Below are 15,331 nucleotides of genomic sequence, written 5' to 3' on the forward strand. Positions count from 1 at the left end.
GTGGTAAGCTGTTGTTGTTCAGAAATACATGCCTCCACTCGCAAAATTTCAAACTGCTTTATCTCTAAAACGACAATAGATATCTCAAATCTGTTAAATGATAAATGATCTACAGTTGAAGGACAACATTATAGGAAAAAAATTGGGACAATTTCAAAGTTCATCAAGGTCACAATGAATAATCAAATATATGATGCAATACCAAACTTGAGAACCGGAAGTCGTAGAGACATGGGACTACCACCATTTAACTCAGGACCACTTGACCTTTGAAACATCACAAGGTTAAGGTCATAGTATACTGTGAAGGTCAAGGTGAAATTTCATCATAACCTTTCATTGATCTCAAATTGAAGGTCTTGACTTACTGATCATCTTTGTAGTTTATAGTACACTGATATATGTGACCTTTTAAAAGATATACACACAAAACTATACTTTTAAGAATCATCCCGTTGTAATTTTTAAACAGACGGTCGGACATTTTTGGGATTATTGTATAAAATGAAGAGCTCGTCGAGAGAAACAATTTATAGGCTGTATGTATGCAGCAAAGTCTTATCGTTTTCCTAATATATAAGCTTGAAATTGCAGCGTAATTTTTTTTGCACTCAGTGACCTTTGATCTTGGGTGCATATTTAAGGTCACATGAATTAAAGATTATTGGTGAAGGTTCCAAATCTCTATGACTTCTGGTTCTTGAAATAGAATTTTTCAAAAATTATAAGACTTAGTAACAAATAAATTGCTTATGTTTATAAACATTGCCATCTGTTCTTGTACATGCTGTTTTTTTCAAATCGATTCTATCTCTAATACTTTTAAAGAAAAATGCAAATAAAAGAGAGTGCTTTAAGGGGACATAACTCTCAAAGGGGATAATGAAATCTTAGGCAGCCTCATATGGTAATACATTATGATGACGTCTACCAATTGTCCAGATAAGGTCATGATATCTTAAAAAACAAGAAGGGGGTCATGTCGAAAAAAATCAATAAAAGGGAGATAACTTCTAAAGGGGATGATGAAATCCTACACAGCCTCATCTGGTAATACTACATGATGAGGTCTACCGATGGTCCGTATTAGGTCTTGATAACTTTAATAGAAAGGCCATGTCAAACAAATGCTTGATGAAAAAAAAAACATGAGAAAAACAATAAATTCTTTCCTCGCGTAGAGGAAAGACCTTAACTAAACTAAAACAAAAACAAAACGAAAGAAGAAAAATATACATATAAAAACCATTCATATATCAAAATAGCTACAATAATGAAATGTGTTTTATTTAAAAAAATTAATAAAATAATATAGATATCATTAGATTATTAATTTTGTTATCTGTTACCTGCTCTTTGGTCGGATTGTTGTCTCTTTGACACATTCCCCAATTCCATTCTCAAATTTATGGTAAACTTGTCATAGATACCAGGATTAAATGTTTATCAATTAAACACTGTATTAGGATCTTTGATGTTTGATTTTATCGGTACACTATGATTTTCTTATAGTATATCAAAATGTAACTACAGTGTAAATGTGTATTCTTATAAACTTATTTACAAGTACAGTCCAACATCCTAGCTTCGATACATGTTATTGGAATTTGACAAGGTAATATTTTCCAAGACTGTTTTAAACTATATTAATTGGATGTGTACTGATTCATATTTCAGTTAGGGGAACATAAAATACTCATGAGTTTACATTCGCTTTGATTAAAGCTTAAGTAACTGCGAGATCTTTTGAATCCATACCAATGTCTTACGTGGCTAACTAGTTGTTAAAAAACTAATGAAATATATATAAATTTGTATCCTCTATGGAACATCGTAAAACAGAACATTTTTTTGTAAAAAAAACATAGAAAAATCTTTTCTCCAAAGCCGTCTCAAACATAGTAACATTATCTTGACTGCATAATACAAAAGGATCTTGTCTATCAGCTCGAGGCACTATCTTGAGTAAACATAATTAGTATACATAAACAGTAACTTTACATCAGTAATCCGATTAAATTTTACGATTTACTTCATTTCTTTATTTTTGATCTAAAATTACGTAGACCTACATCTGAATGTGCTTCATTGTGCAAGGATCAATCATACTTTAAACGAAATGCCCACCAAAAAAATATTGAAATTCAAGCCAAAGTGTAATAACTGATGTATACTTGACAATACGAGTAACAGGCTTCCTCGTTTTAAATTAAAACACTTCATATGACTTTCTGAGACATCAAGAGAAAATGAAACAATCCTCGGTTTCAAACATTTTCAATTCGACGAGATCAAGAAAGGTTTTTAATTTTTCAATCTGAAGTTATTTCAAATGCCATAGTAAATAATTAAAAGTCAAACTTCGCCATGAATCCTCACATACAACCCTTATAATGACAAAGGACAAACCTCAATTCCTCGTATTATAAAAACGTACATTTGTAGGGTACTATAAATAAGGCCTTCAAACATCAACTTAATCTATCAATTAACCGGTTAATCGGTCGAACAATTATCCGAATAACCTGTTAGTCTAAACTGTGTTTTGACAACACTAATTAAAGCGTAAAATGATTGCCTGTGGAAAGGGACACAGAACAACTTGAACCAACAGTTGACCTTTTTCTCTTTCTAAATTATTTACATCAAATTTTATGAGTAAATAGTTATCAAAGGTACCAGGATTATAATTTAGTACGCCAGACGCGCGTTTCGTCTACATAAGACTCATCAGTGACACTCATATCAAAATATATATAAAGCCAAACAGGTAAAAAGTTGAAGAGCATTGAGGATCCAAAATTCCAAAAAGTTGTGCCAAATACGGCTAAGGTAATCTATGCCTGGGATAAGAAAATCCTTAGTTTTCGAAAAATTCAAAGTTTTGTTAACAGAAAATTTGTAAAAATGACCACATTATTGATATTCATGTCAACACCGAAGTGTTGACAACTGGGCTGGTGATACCCTCGGGGACGAAACGTCCACCAGCAGTGGCATCGACCCAGTGGTGTAAATAGTTATCAAAGGTACCAGAAAACTATACCTAACTTATACGTAATTGTGAAATGACGACGTTAAAGAGATATGGCTACTTAAAATTCAGAAAGACCTGCTTGCCTAAATATTACCTTTAACTCTTTATACTAGTATTCTATATTCTAAAAAAAAAGACAAATTGAAAGAATATGTCCTGCTTTGTTTCGTTAAAAAGAATGCCCAACGTAAATATAAGAATTGTGTATGAGAGAGAGAGAGAAATCGTACTTCTCTGATTTCATGGACCAGAACAAGATGCTTAATTTCCTTATTGACTACATTATGCACATGTGTTACGTTTGGAGAACGTGATTTTTACACAAAATCAGGGGCCAATTTCACAAAACATCGTAAGTCTAAGATTACACTTACGTCAAGTCTTAAGTCAAAAACCAATTTCACAAAAGAACTTACGTCAAAACTTGCGACCAACTTTGATCGTAAACTTAAGAGTGCCTCTGTCCACACTTAAGTGTCTAAGAGATACTTACGACCACTCTTACGATTATCCTAAGTATTTATAAAATGATTGCAGCGTTGCCAATTTTTTTCTTTATACGGCGCCACTTTACGTAGAGATCGTACATCCCCACTAGATATGTATACAGATGCCGAGATAATAAACCGCTACCGTTTTCCAATTCAAGGGCCAACGCATACACATATTAGCACCTTAATTTATATAAAAAAAATAAATCTACAATTTTGCATCATATGGGTCATTTTCAAAAATGTCGAATTTTTAAATTGAAAAAATTATTAAAAGTTACTTATTCAAACAACCCTCTACATAAGCAAATCAAAACAAACAGTACTTTAAGGACAACATATTAAAAGATGCAATCTTAATGATGTCATACAAGAATATCTTGAAACATTTTTTGATCGGTGGTACAATATTTTGTCTATCCTGTTACCATTTTCAAAAGAAATTTTGGGTTATTAAGAAAAGGTTTAGATAAAATGTTAAGCTTGTTTTACGTAGCCAATTAGATGTTATTCAAGAGAATAAACTTCTATATATATTCATTCTGTAAAATAATAGATTATTTGCTAATTTTCCAGGTTGTACTGAAAAATGCCTCTAAAAATTGGTTTTCAAAGGTTGTAAAAATTACCACCAGTAATGCAAGTCTAAGATAGTACTTTATATTGTTCGGCATTTTTTCGCCCTTTCAAATAAACCCAACATCAAGTAAATCCCTCATGAGTTAATTTACTTTTCACTTTATTTCATTGGTAACAGGAACGTACGTTTCTGATTATCACTATATAAAAGTCTATCCTGTTACCTTTTTGTCTATCCTGTTACCGATATCTGTATTGCACCTGCAAATACTTAATTGGGAAGATAAAGACCTTATAACCTGAAGATGAGTTCAAACAACGAAACATTTCATTCGTTTTGCACCTTTATGTTAAGATAAAAAAAATAATGACGTTTTTGTCTACAATTGTCTATCATGTTACTGTAACCATAGTAACAGGATAGACATAACAGGTAGACATAACAGGATAGACAAATTTCTTCGTTTTGATTGCTGTTGTGAAATAACTACTCCCTTTGGTGAAGTGATTATAGTTTTCTATTGTGAATTCGGTTTCCAACACGTTATTGCACTTTTTACAAGCATACTTTTGGTGTAATTAATCAAAATTGTTGGTAACAGCATAGACATAAAAAAAAGTACGCTCTATTTTTTTTTCACTAAATGTCTTGAAATTTCTTTTCTCTACACTGTCACTGTCGTTCAAGAAACGAGGCGTTTTAAATGTAAAGATTACTTTGCACTTTTGAAATCAACACTGACTGATTCAATATTCAAAGGGAGAATAATTTAACGGCCGATTTAAGTAGCGGTAACAGGATGTACATGAAAGTTGGAATAAGTAAGAAAATTAATAAAATCATATCCATATATACTCGACATATGCAACGTACTACCATTTCATCAACAGACCACAGCTCATGTGGGGCATTTGCATCATGGCTTAATCTACTTTCAACACTAACAATTTGAACCAAAAGGGTTCTCCTTGTTTAGTGAAGTATGATCGAGTTTTGCTATTTTTTAGGGCTTCAGAGCTAGTTTAGAATAAAGAACAGCAATCGAAGTGTTGTTATTCTTTTATAAAATTGAGAATGCAAATGGGGAATGTGTCAAAGAGACAACAAGCCAACCATAGAACAGACAACAGCAGAAAGTCACCAATAGGTCTTCAATGCAGCGTGAAACTCCCGCAACCGGGAGGTATTCTTCAGCTGGACCCTAAACAAATATATAAACTAGTTCAGTGATAATGGATGTCATACTAAACTCCAAGTTATACACAAGAAACTAAAATCAAAGATCCTACCAGACTAACAAAGGCCAGAGGCACGTGACTTGGGACAGGCGCAAAAATGCATAGCTATGTGTCAGGTTTTTATTCATAATCGTTATTTTTCATATTTCCCTCTTTATATTCACAAGACGAAGTACCTGTGCGCTAACCCTGAGGAGATTCTATCATAGGACTCATAATAGCTGCCTAAAATAAGTGTTTTTGCTAATTTTCATTGATAGTTTTGTATTTTAATGTCTATAACCTACTCAGTATTCAAACAAAGTGCACCATGCCAAGCAATTCTCGCTAAAAACTCCGGTGGACCTCCTACGGCACCCATTCGTAGATACAGATTTAGTTTCATTCAACACATTAATTTATGACCTGCATGCACGTGTCGCTTAGAACACGACAATGTACCAAATGGTAAATATTTATCATCCGTTTAATTTGCTCTATGAGATATTTGCAAACTTTCAACGGAGGCAATTTCATGGCATGGGAGAAACAAAGAAGTCCATTCACATTTAGTCTAACTTTTTTTTTTAAATATTTAGAGTTCATAAGATACAAATATTCCGTTTGGAACACATCCTTTTGCTCCCTCCATTTTTATCCCTTGAATGAGACTTTCCAATTTAATATTGCTTTCTAATCGACTAATCCATGTACAGGACGGGCAACTCTCTTTATTCAAAAATAAAATTACACATGCTGTTGTCTGCTTGGAGTCCCCGCCTTAAAATAAGAAATTGCCCAACTCCAAAATTCTATATTCCTGCATTACATGACTTGTACCACGTTGGACCAACATTTATAGAATAAATACCAAATATAGAAAGTTGAACTACAATTCAAAACATAAAGTCCGAAGGCACATAAAGAAAAAAGAAGATTTATTTTTTGCTAAGGGTGCCGGTTGTACCTTTCTGCGTTTGAAATAAACATGAATATTTGCCACTTTACCTTTTCTGTTTTATAAATCCTAACCCTGAGCTTTCTATTATTTGCCAAAAAATCCTCGCTCATAACTTTCGTGGACCTTCTACTGCACCAATTAATAGATGAAGATTTGACCTGCATAAATGTACATGTACGTGTCGCTTATGCAATCAGGGGCGTTTCCAGGATATTTGAAAAAGGGGGCGTAGAATACAATTTGAAAAAAATTTGGACCTTTAAATAATTGTGAAGTGCACTAATCTAACGGTTTCTGACTTGGAGCATGTATATTTAATAGTTAAAGTATCAGGGTTGATGCCGAATTATCTCGATTAATTGTCTACGGTACATTAAAATGAGTGGGTGGATCCAAGCAGCAGAAAACTAATAACGAGAAATTCCAAATTCTAGGGTATAAGGCGTTACTCTACATTTCAATAGTCATAGGCCAGGATATTAAGCATGGGAGACATATTTCCGGTTGCCCTTGTATAGGGTCCATGGGGAAGGTCAGAAGCTCCTGGATTTCAACAATTTATCATCAAAGCATGAAGTATTTTAACAGCCTCCATGATAGACAAATTTGGGAAAATAGTCAGCCTTCGGATCATTCAAATTATGTATTGATTAACATGTGGATATTAAATCTTTGGTAGAAGTTTTAAATTCAGTTAAAAGGTAATATGAAATGTACATGACAAATGAAAAATAAATCTTTAACGATAGCTTTTTCTGAACTAATACCCATTTTGTTAAGATATACCTTTTCACAATTTGGTCTTTTTTTTTTGGGAAAATGTTGTTTGTGCTGTATTTAGACCCCTTTGCCATGAAATTTGTTTTGCATGCACACGTATAAAAATTGCGGTTTTTATCCAACGCAATCATAGGAGTGTCACACAAAACAACCATTTCATGTATAGATTTACTTACCGTTTTGGTTGTTTTAAAAGGTGTCCCAGTCACCCATCGGATAGGGGAATCAGTATAAAAAGAAATCAGAGTATGTGTTTAATTAATGCATATGATTGCCATATTCAATACAATATAAGCTAATGACGATATTTTGGGTTTTGTTTTGCAAAGGGGGGGGGGGGGGGGGGGGGGTGCGTACGCCCATTACGCCCTTACGTGGACCCGCCCCAGTGCAATGTACCAAATGATCAACATTAGTTAATTCAACGGCCGAAGCAATTTCTTTGCATGTATAAAAGCATAAATATGTAATTGCACTTGTTCACTAGAATGAAGGGTAGACCATTTTTTCTCCTAATTTTGCCATACTGGTGTATGGGCAATGAAGAAAAAAAAACAGTTTTGTATATTTCGACAACCTGTTCCCAACAGGTACTTGTTTTTGTCTTGGATAGTCAGGATTTTGCCCGAACTCTCCCCTACTCACAGAAATGTTGGATGTAATTGTACCAGAGAGTACAAGAAGCTCACTCTCTGAATAGTGTGGCTTTCTTTTTGTTATTTCCATCAGATCTAAGTGGAAAGTATTCCGTCCCGGTTTTTTTTTTTACATAGGGTGATATCGCTGCGCATGCTTCGACGAAACGAAAGTACGTTGCTAAGGTATTAATATCTTAAGAGTGGTCGTAAGATAAGACTTAGGATTTAGTCGTAAGAGTGGTCCTGAGTGTAGGATTAAAACTTACGATATGCTTTGTGAAATTGTCTTAGGATTGCACTTAGGAAAGTCTTAAGTATAACACTTAAGTCTTAAACTTACGATGTTTTGTGAAATTGATTCAATTTGATAAAAGACTTTCCCTTTAATTCATTCCTCGATTAGTCAGTTGAGGAACATGAACGAATTCCTTTTGGAAAACTATTTCTGTAAATCAAGGTTGAATACATACGTAGACATAGCCTTCTTTACGATTTAACATCATTGAAACAAGGGCCAAATGTATTGTCTGCTAAAATTTTCTAATCTAAAGATAGATTCAACACAGCTATATACATAACTACCTTGTAATCAGCACCTCTGTGCCATTATACCGTCAGCAAAAGTTTTATGTGTTCCCTTTAGGTATTGTCGATTAAGATTTGCGTAATGACATGTTTTGTACCACCATCCTCCTTTATACTACGTAGCACATATATATGTTGATTCTTTGTCCCTCTTAGAAAAATTCAAAAACCAAAGGAACATTCAAAATAGAAAATAAGATGACAAATCCATGGCAAAAAGAAGACAAAAAAAAGAGACAAAGAACAGTATACAAAACACAACATATGTAATTAAAGACTTCCTACCAGAAACGTGGGGTGTTTTGAATATTTTCTGTAGTAAATTGTATTTTTCTCTGATCTACCAAAAATATATGTAATTCTAAATATGCCATTCAAATTAACATAACATTTATTAGTCAAAGTTGATCTAGACAGATTTGTATACTATTTATACGTCCTTTTAATCATACGGCTGTGCATGTCTTTGGGTTCGTTTACATGCGTGTCTTTCATATATTTTGCCCTGAGAATTCAGGATAAAGGTCAATACAGAAAAGTCCGTTTCACGCAAAAGTTTTTTTGAAAGATATCCTCGAACAGTCAAATTCATAAATCGAAAATAAACTGCCAACGCCAAAGCTAAAATTGAAAAAGACAAACAGACAAATAATAGTACACAGAAACAACATAGAAAACTAAAGAATGAGCAACACGAACAACGCCAAAAACTAGGGGGGATCTCAGGTGCTCCGGAAGTGTAAGCAGATCCTGCTCTTCATGTGGCACTCGTGTGTTGATCATGTTATTACAAATCTGGTTCAAAAGGAGTGAAGTAAATTGATCCTTTCCGTTTTTGTAAAAATGATTTCTGTAACGAATGTATGGTATAGCATTATATTCAAGTTCCCAGTATAATATTATGCTGTGATATTTCTGTTTTATTTGATTCCATTATAATTATTCTGATTTTAGAACCTGCATTTCAATTATAGCCAGCTACAGCCAATGTATACCCTGACTTCTCGTTTCTAAGAACAAATGTGTCAAAGGTGGCATATTTGTGGTTATCTTCAAAATTCCACATGTGTATCCGCAGTATGTAATATCCTTGTTCGGTCAATTTGTTCATGTATTCGTTCCCTAAAGTATAAGTTTGAACAGCGGTATACTACTGTTGCCTTTAATTAATAACCACATTTATAAGATTTTTATTCCTCCCGGAAAAATATTTTGGTTTTGCAAAACTTTATCACACTATTCGGCGATATCTTGAAGTTCGTAAGTAATATAGCGAATTTAGAAATATGAAATTTTTTATCTATATGTTTTGTTATTTGATTAGAGACTTTTCGTTTTAAATATTCCGCGGAGTTCAGCATAGTTGTGATTTTGCGTTTTTCATAGAATAGAAATTCCTTATAACATAAGTCAAATTGAAGAAATATTCAAGAATATTATGCCTTTTCGACCTCGAAAAGCGATCATACAAGCGATGTTGTTGTATTTAATCAATCCTTATCAAATAACCAACATATGGACAGGAACAAAATGTAATGTAAATTTACAAATTTGCACTACATGACTACTGTATCGGTAGTAACAAGTCTTCGATTATCAATTAATATTCATGCCTGAGTTAATATTGTCATACATATCTAAATGTATTTAACTCTCTTTGTTACAACTCCTCTTTTTGTACGTTTAAAAGAACAATAGAACGCATTCTGATTTACCGTCAATGTTACTTTACTATCTACATATCGGCGGACAAAATGACTGAGCATGACTTGATAATTCACGATTCGTCTAGTGAGAACGGAAATCTCAAAACGACTTTCAGTTGAATATAAACTAACTAACAGAAGTTATAACTTTCCAATGGGTATTGTAGAGAAATGTGTCATGGAATTTGCAGACAAAGTTGCCAATCTTATCACCGAAACAACGAATGAATGCACTTTGACCCCCTATGACGGTAGTATGCTTAAATGCAGAAAACAATTAAAATTCACTTAAATGTTATCAAGATGTGCTGTATAAAAATTCCATATCTTAAAAATTTTGGAAGCTGTTAATTATTCTCTTGAATCAATACATTGTGTTGTAGGTGTTTTTGTTACTTGTTTTTGTGATTTTTGTCGCTGTGTTGTGTGAAACTTTTCCCGCTGGTTTTTGAAGTTTGCTCTTGTATTGTTTAGTATCAAAGCTTTCATGTTCTTTTGTCGCTAGTAACTGCCTATTATGTTTTTCATTTGTTGTTTGTACACAGGTGAAGCTGTTTATTTTCTTGTTTGAATTGGATTTTTTTGTGGGTTACTATGTGGTTCTGCTCTTTGGTGAAGGCTGTGCGCTGACATATGTTTTTTAATATCTGCAATGTTAGGTCTAATGTGGATAAATGTCTAATTCAAAACATGGATATGATATCACTGACTATTGGTCTGCTGACAACCTCGAGGATGAAATGTTCGTTACCAAGGCGTCGAACTAGTTGTTTTAAAAACTAATTAAATACACATAAAATTGTATCCACTATGCATTAAGTAAAACAGAACTTTTTGGGGAATAAACATAGAAAAAACTTTTCTTTAAAGCCGTCTCAAATATATATATGGTAACCAAATATTTCATAATACAATTCTTATTTTTATTAATGGTGCGGATCTAAAATTACAAATGTATTACGATCTTCGTATCATTATGTTATGATTGAGATTAAATTTGAAATTTTCTGACAAAAAGACTGTTTTTCTAATTCATGTTAGAAGACATTTGTAATTTTTAGCTAAACATACATTATAGTTGAGCCTACAATTTTATTTTATTTTATTTTAATACTTGTTTATCTGCTTAAAAGAACAAGACAAATAGCAGATACTATGGAACGCCAAAACTATCTTGTTATGACCTTTATATGACGTGCACATATGCTTATATTATGTGCAAGTATCTTTATTATAATATATGATGTCCAAACATCTTTATATGATGTCCAAACATCTTTATATGATGTCCAAACATCTTTATATGATGTCCAAACATCTTTATATTATGTCCAAATATACTTATATGATGTGCAAATGTACTTATAAGATGTACAAACATACTTATATGATGTGCAAACATTCTTATATGATGTGCAAATGTACTCAAATGTTGTGCAAATATCCTTATATGATGTGCAAATATACATATATGATGTGCAAATATACATATATGATGTGCAAACATAAATATATGGTATTCAAATATTCCTATATGATGTGCAAATATACTTATATGATGTGCAAATATCCTTATATGATGTGCAAACATCTTTATATGATGTGCAAAAATCCTTATATGATGTGCATTTTTCCTTATATTATGTGCAAACATCTTTATATGATGTGGTTGTGTAATTATATTATGTGCTTGTAATCTTATATCATGTGGGTCGCTTATCTTCATTATATAATGTCGAATGTGCTTTCATCGTTGTTAGGGTCAATGAACATTTTTACAATTAGGATGATTACCGTCTACGTGATAACTGATTCCGATCTGTTTCTGCGGAATTAATATAAACCCGGATCAAACCTGTAGCTATCATTTGGGAAATGTTTGAGATTTAAAAAGAGAAAAACCTTTTATCATATAAGAATATTTGCACATCATATAAGTATGTTTGCACATCATATACGTATATATACTGTCATAACAAGACAGTTTTTGCGTTCCATAAGATACATAAAATTCAAGATGACAGTCCGAATGTACTATGACTCAATCTTTCAAACAATTATCCAAAAATGTCTATCCAAACACGCGTCTGGGGTCTGGCGTATCAAATTATAAGTCTGGTACCTTTGATAACCATTTACGCCACTGGCTCGATACCACTACTGGTGGACGTTTTGCCGAGGGTATCACAATCCCAGTAGTCAGCACTTTTCAATTATATGGTCATTTTTAGAAAATAAACTGTTTGCAAAAGTATGGATCTTTCCAATTACTAATTAAAAGGTTTTCTTATCCCAGTCATAGATTACCTTTAATAGCTGTATTCGGCACAACGTTTGGAATTTTGGGCCCTCAATGCTCTTCAACTTTATACTTGTTTGACTTTCTAACTATTTTGAGCTTAGCGTCACTGATGAGTCTTTTGTAGACGAAACGCTCGTCTGGCGTATCAATTTTTAAGTCTGGTACCTTTGATAACTATTAACACTTGTACATGTTACAAGACGTTATTAGGTTGACAGAACTGAAACCCAGCCAAATCGAATCTGAAGAATGATTTCAAAAGCGGAATGAAATAATTGATTGATTATAACGTGAAATGTTTGTGTGTGGAAAGGGACGTAGAACAACTTCAACCCAAATTTGAACTCTTTCTTAGAATATCTCTTTTTGAATTATTTGCATCAAATTTTATCAGCATACTAAGCTTAAAAATCATTGTGAAACTACCTACTCTTGGAGCGATGTCGAAAGACCTGCTTGCGTACATATAACTTTTCACTCTTTATACAAGTATTCTTCATTCCAAACTCAAACACAAATTAAAGGAATTGTACTTGCTTTGTTTCGTAAAAATAATGCCAAACGTCGATACAAGAATTTTGTTTGAGAGAGAGACCATTTTTTCTAAACATGAATTCAAAAATAACGTCAGATAACTTCATTGTTTGTTTCTCTCTAAATATGGAAATGTTCAAAAGACGCTGATACCCGTGATCGTATAGGCATTGGTAATGAAAGATAAAAACGATCACTGATTTGAGTATAAATGTACAGAGTTTGAACCCTAAACCTAAAATTAAAATTATTATGATTATTTTTTTAAACTAAAAATATATACATGTATAATGCTTATATATTTTCAAATGTCATATATTTTTGTTTAATTTCTTCGTATTTTTTTTCTTTCTGATTGTCGAACTAGTAAATAAATCTTGATGTAATTCATTTTCATTTATATTGAAATGAATTTAATTTCGAAAATCCCTATGGCGCTCGATTCAAAGTAGTTGAATGCCAAATCAGTAAATAGTTCCACCTTTCTAGTAAGTTTTACAAAATTAGTTCAGAGATGGTCGCATCTCTGTTTCAAAATAACAAGCTTTTTAAAAGACTGTTGATAATTGATAGCATGTAAATAAAGGAAATAAAAAAGCAGATAAGAACGAACGGTGCGTTTGCTTGTTTACGCGATATAAGCCATTGAAAATTTGGCAGGGAATGATTCTCTCTAGATTGTTTCATACATTAAACATTGGTACCTTTACCCCTTCAAAACATTGAAAAAATAACAAGGATTGTATAAGATTTAAAAAAAATTGCTTTTTAGACTATATGAAATAAAATTATGAAAAGAAAAGTAAGGGATAGCGGGGAAAACTTTTAATGGCTCTATACGGATAAAACCATAGATCATGTTTCATGTTGACACAGGGGTGCAGAATACAAGGTAAACATGTAAATAAGGCATGTTTAATCTAACTTTAGATTAGAGAATTTAAGTAGACAATACATTTAGATCTTGTTTTCCGTTATGTTGAATCGTAAAGAAGGCTAAGTATACGTTTGTATTCAACCCTTGATTTACAGAAATATTTTTCCAAAGGGAATTCATTCATATACCCCAACTGATTAATCGAGGGAAGAATTATAGCATATAACATTAAAGAATTATTTTGTTTAAAATGATAGTAGTGTTTTTCTCGTAAACTGTTTAATTCTCAGTTAGTAAGACTGATAAAGCCGAACATTATTCAAGTTGCATAAAATTTCTAAATGTATTTCGCATGTACTTTTAAATGGGGACTGAAGTCGAGCACATTAAAGATGTTATCTTGTAAAATCACGAAAGGATAAACCAGCATGCTTGTTTGAGTAAATAGCTACTCAGTACATACTGTATCAAACGAAAACAATCTGATGAAAGCTTTGACGATATTAACCAGTTGATTAAAAAAATTGACAAAAACAAAATATGTGCAACAAAAACAGTAATGGCTCTGTAAGACCCTGTGAAAAAGCATTTAAGCTTCAGTCGGATGTATTTTAATGGGGTCTAACAAGGTTTACCATGCGACATCTTAAACTCTGTGAATCAAACCTATTAATTTGTTCATTTGACAAAAAATCTAACATCATGACAACTGCAGCATTTTGGAACACAAGTTAAAGAAAGAAAATAAATTGGAATAGAGATTTCCTTTCTGTGACAAGTTTTTATTAGTTGATAATACTTTGGAAAATAAAAGTATAGAAATTGCTGATATTTTTTAATTGATTAGTTTTTGTTCCTAAAAATCAACTTCATTTAGACTCTCCGTATCATCATGCAGGTTGCTTTCAGTGAATAGTAGTATCCCTTCCAATGTTTCCAATTTATTCCGTCAGCATAAGTTTTATGTGTTCCCTTAAGGTATCTTCCATTTAGATTTGCGTAATGACAGTTACTATACCACCACCCTCCTTTATACTTCGAAGCACAGTTATTAGAAGATGATTCTTTGTCCCTCGTAGAAAATCTATGTCCATTATGATTAGAAAAAGCATCTCCTGTAGATAAAAAAGTTAAATTAAAGTATTGACTATTAATTATCTTTTGGAATGAAATATAGATACAGAGAAAACCCACTGTAACTTTTATGTAGAACTGTAGGTTATTGTTTGTTATGTTGTCATTTTGATGTTATATGTTACATTGCCATTAAAGTGGAAGGTTTGGCATGCCACAAAACCAGGTTCAACCCACCATTGTTTTCTTTAAAAAATGTCCTGTACCAAGTCAGGAATATGGCCATTGTAATTTTATAGTTCGTTTCTGTGTGTGTTAAATTTTAACGTTGTGTTTCTGTTGTGTCGTTTGTTTCCTCTTATATTTGAGTGTGAATTCACATTACTATAAGACGTATCACGGTACTTTTCTATCCTAAATACATGTATTTAGTTTTAATGTTATATTTGTTATTCTCATCGGATTTTGCCTAATGCTTAGTTCGTTTCTGTGTGTGTTACATTTTATTGTTGTGTCGTTGTTCTCCTCTTATATTTAATGCGTTTCCCT

This window comes from Mytilus edulis, chromosome 10, assembly GCF_963676685.1.
Source record: "Mytilus edulis chromosome 10, xbMytEdul2.2, whole genome shotgun sequence".
Taxonomy (NCBI): Eukaryota; Metazoa; Mollusca; class Bivalvia; order Mytilida; family Mytilidae; genus Mytilus; species Mytilus edulis.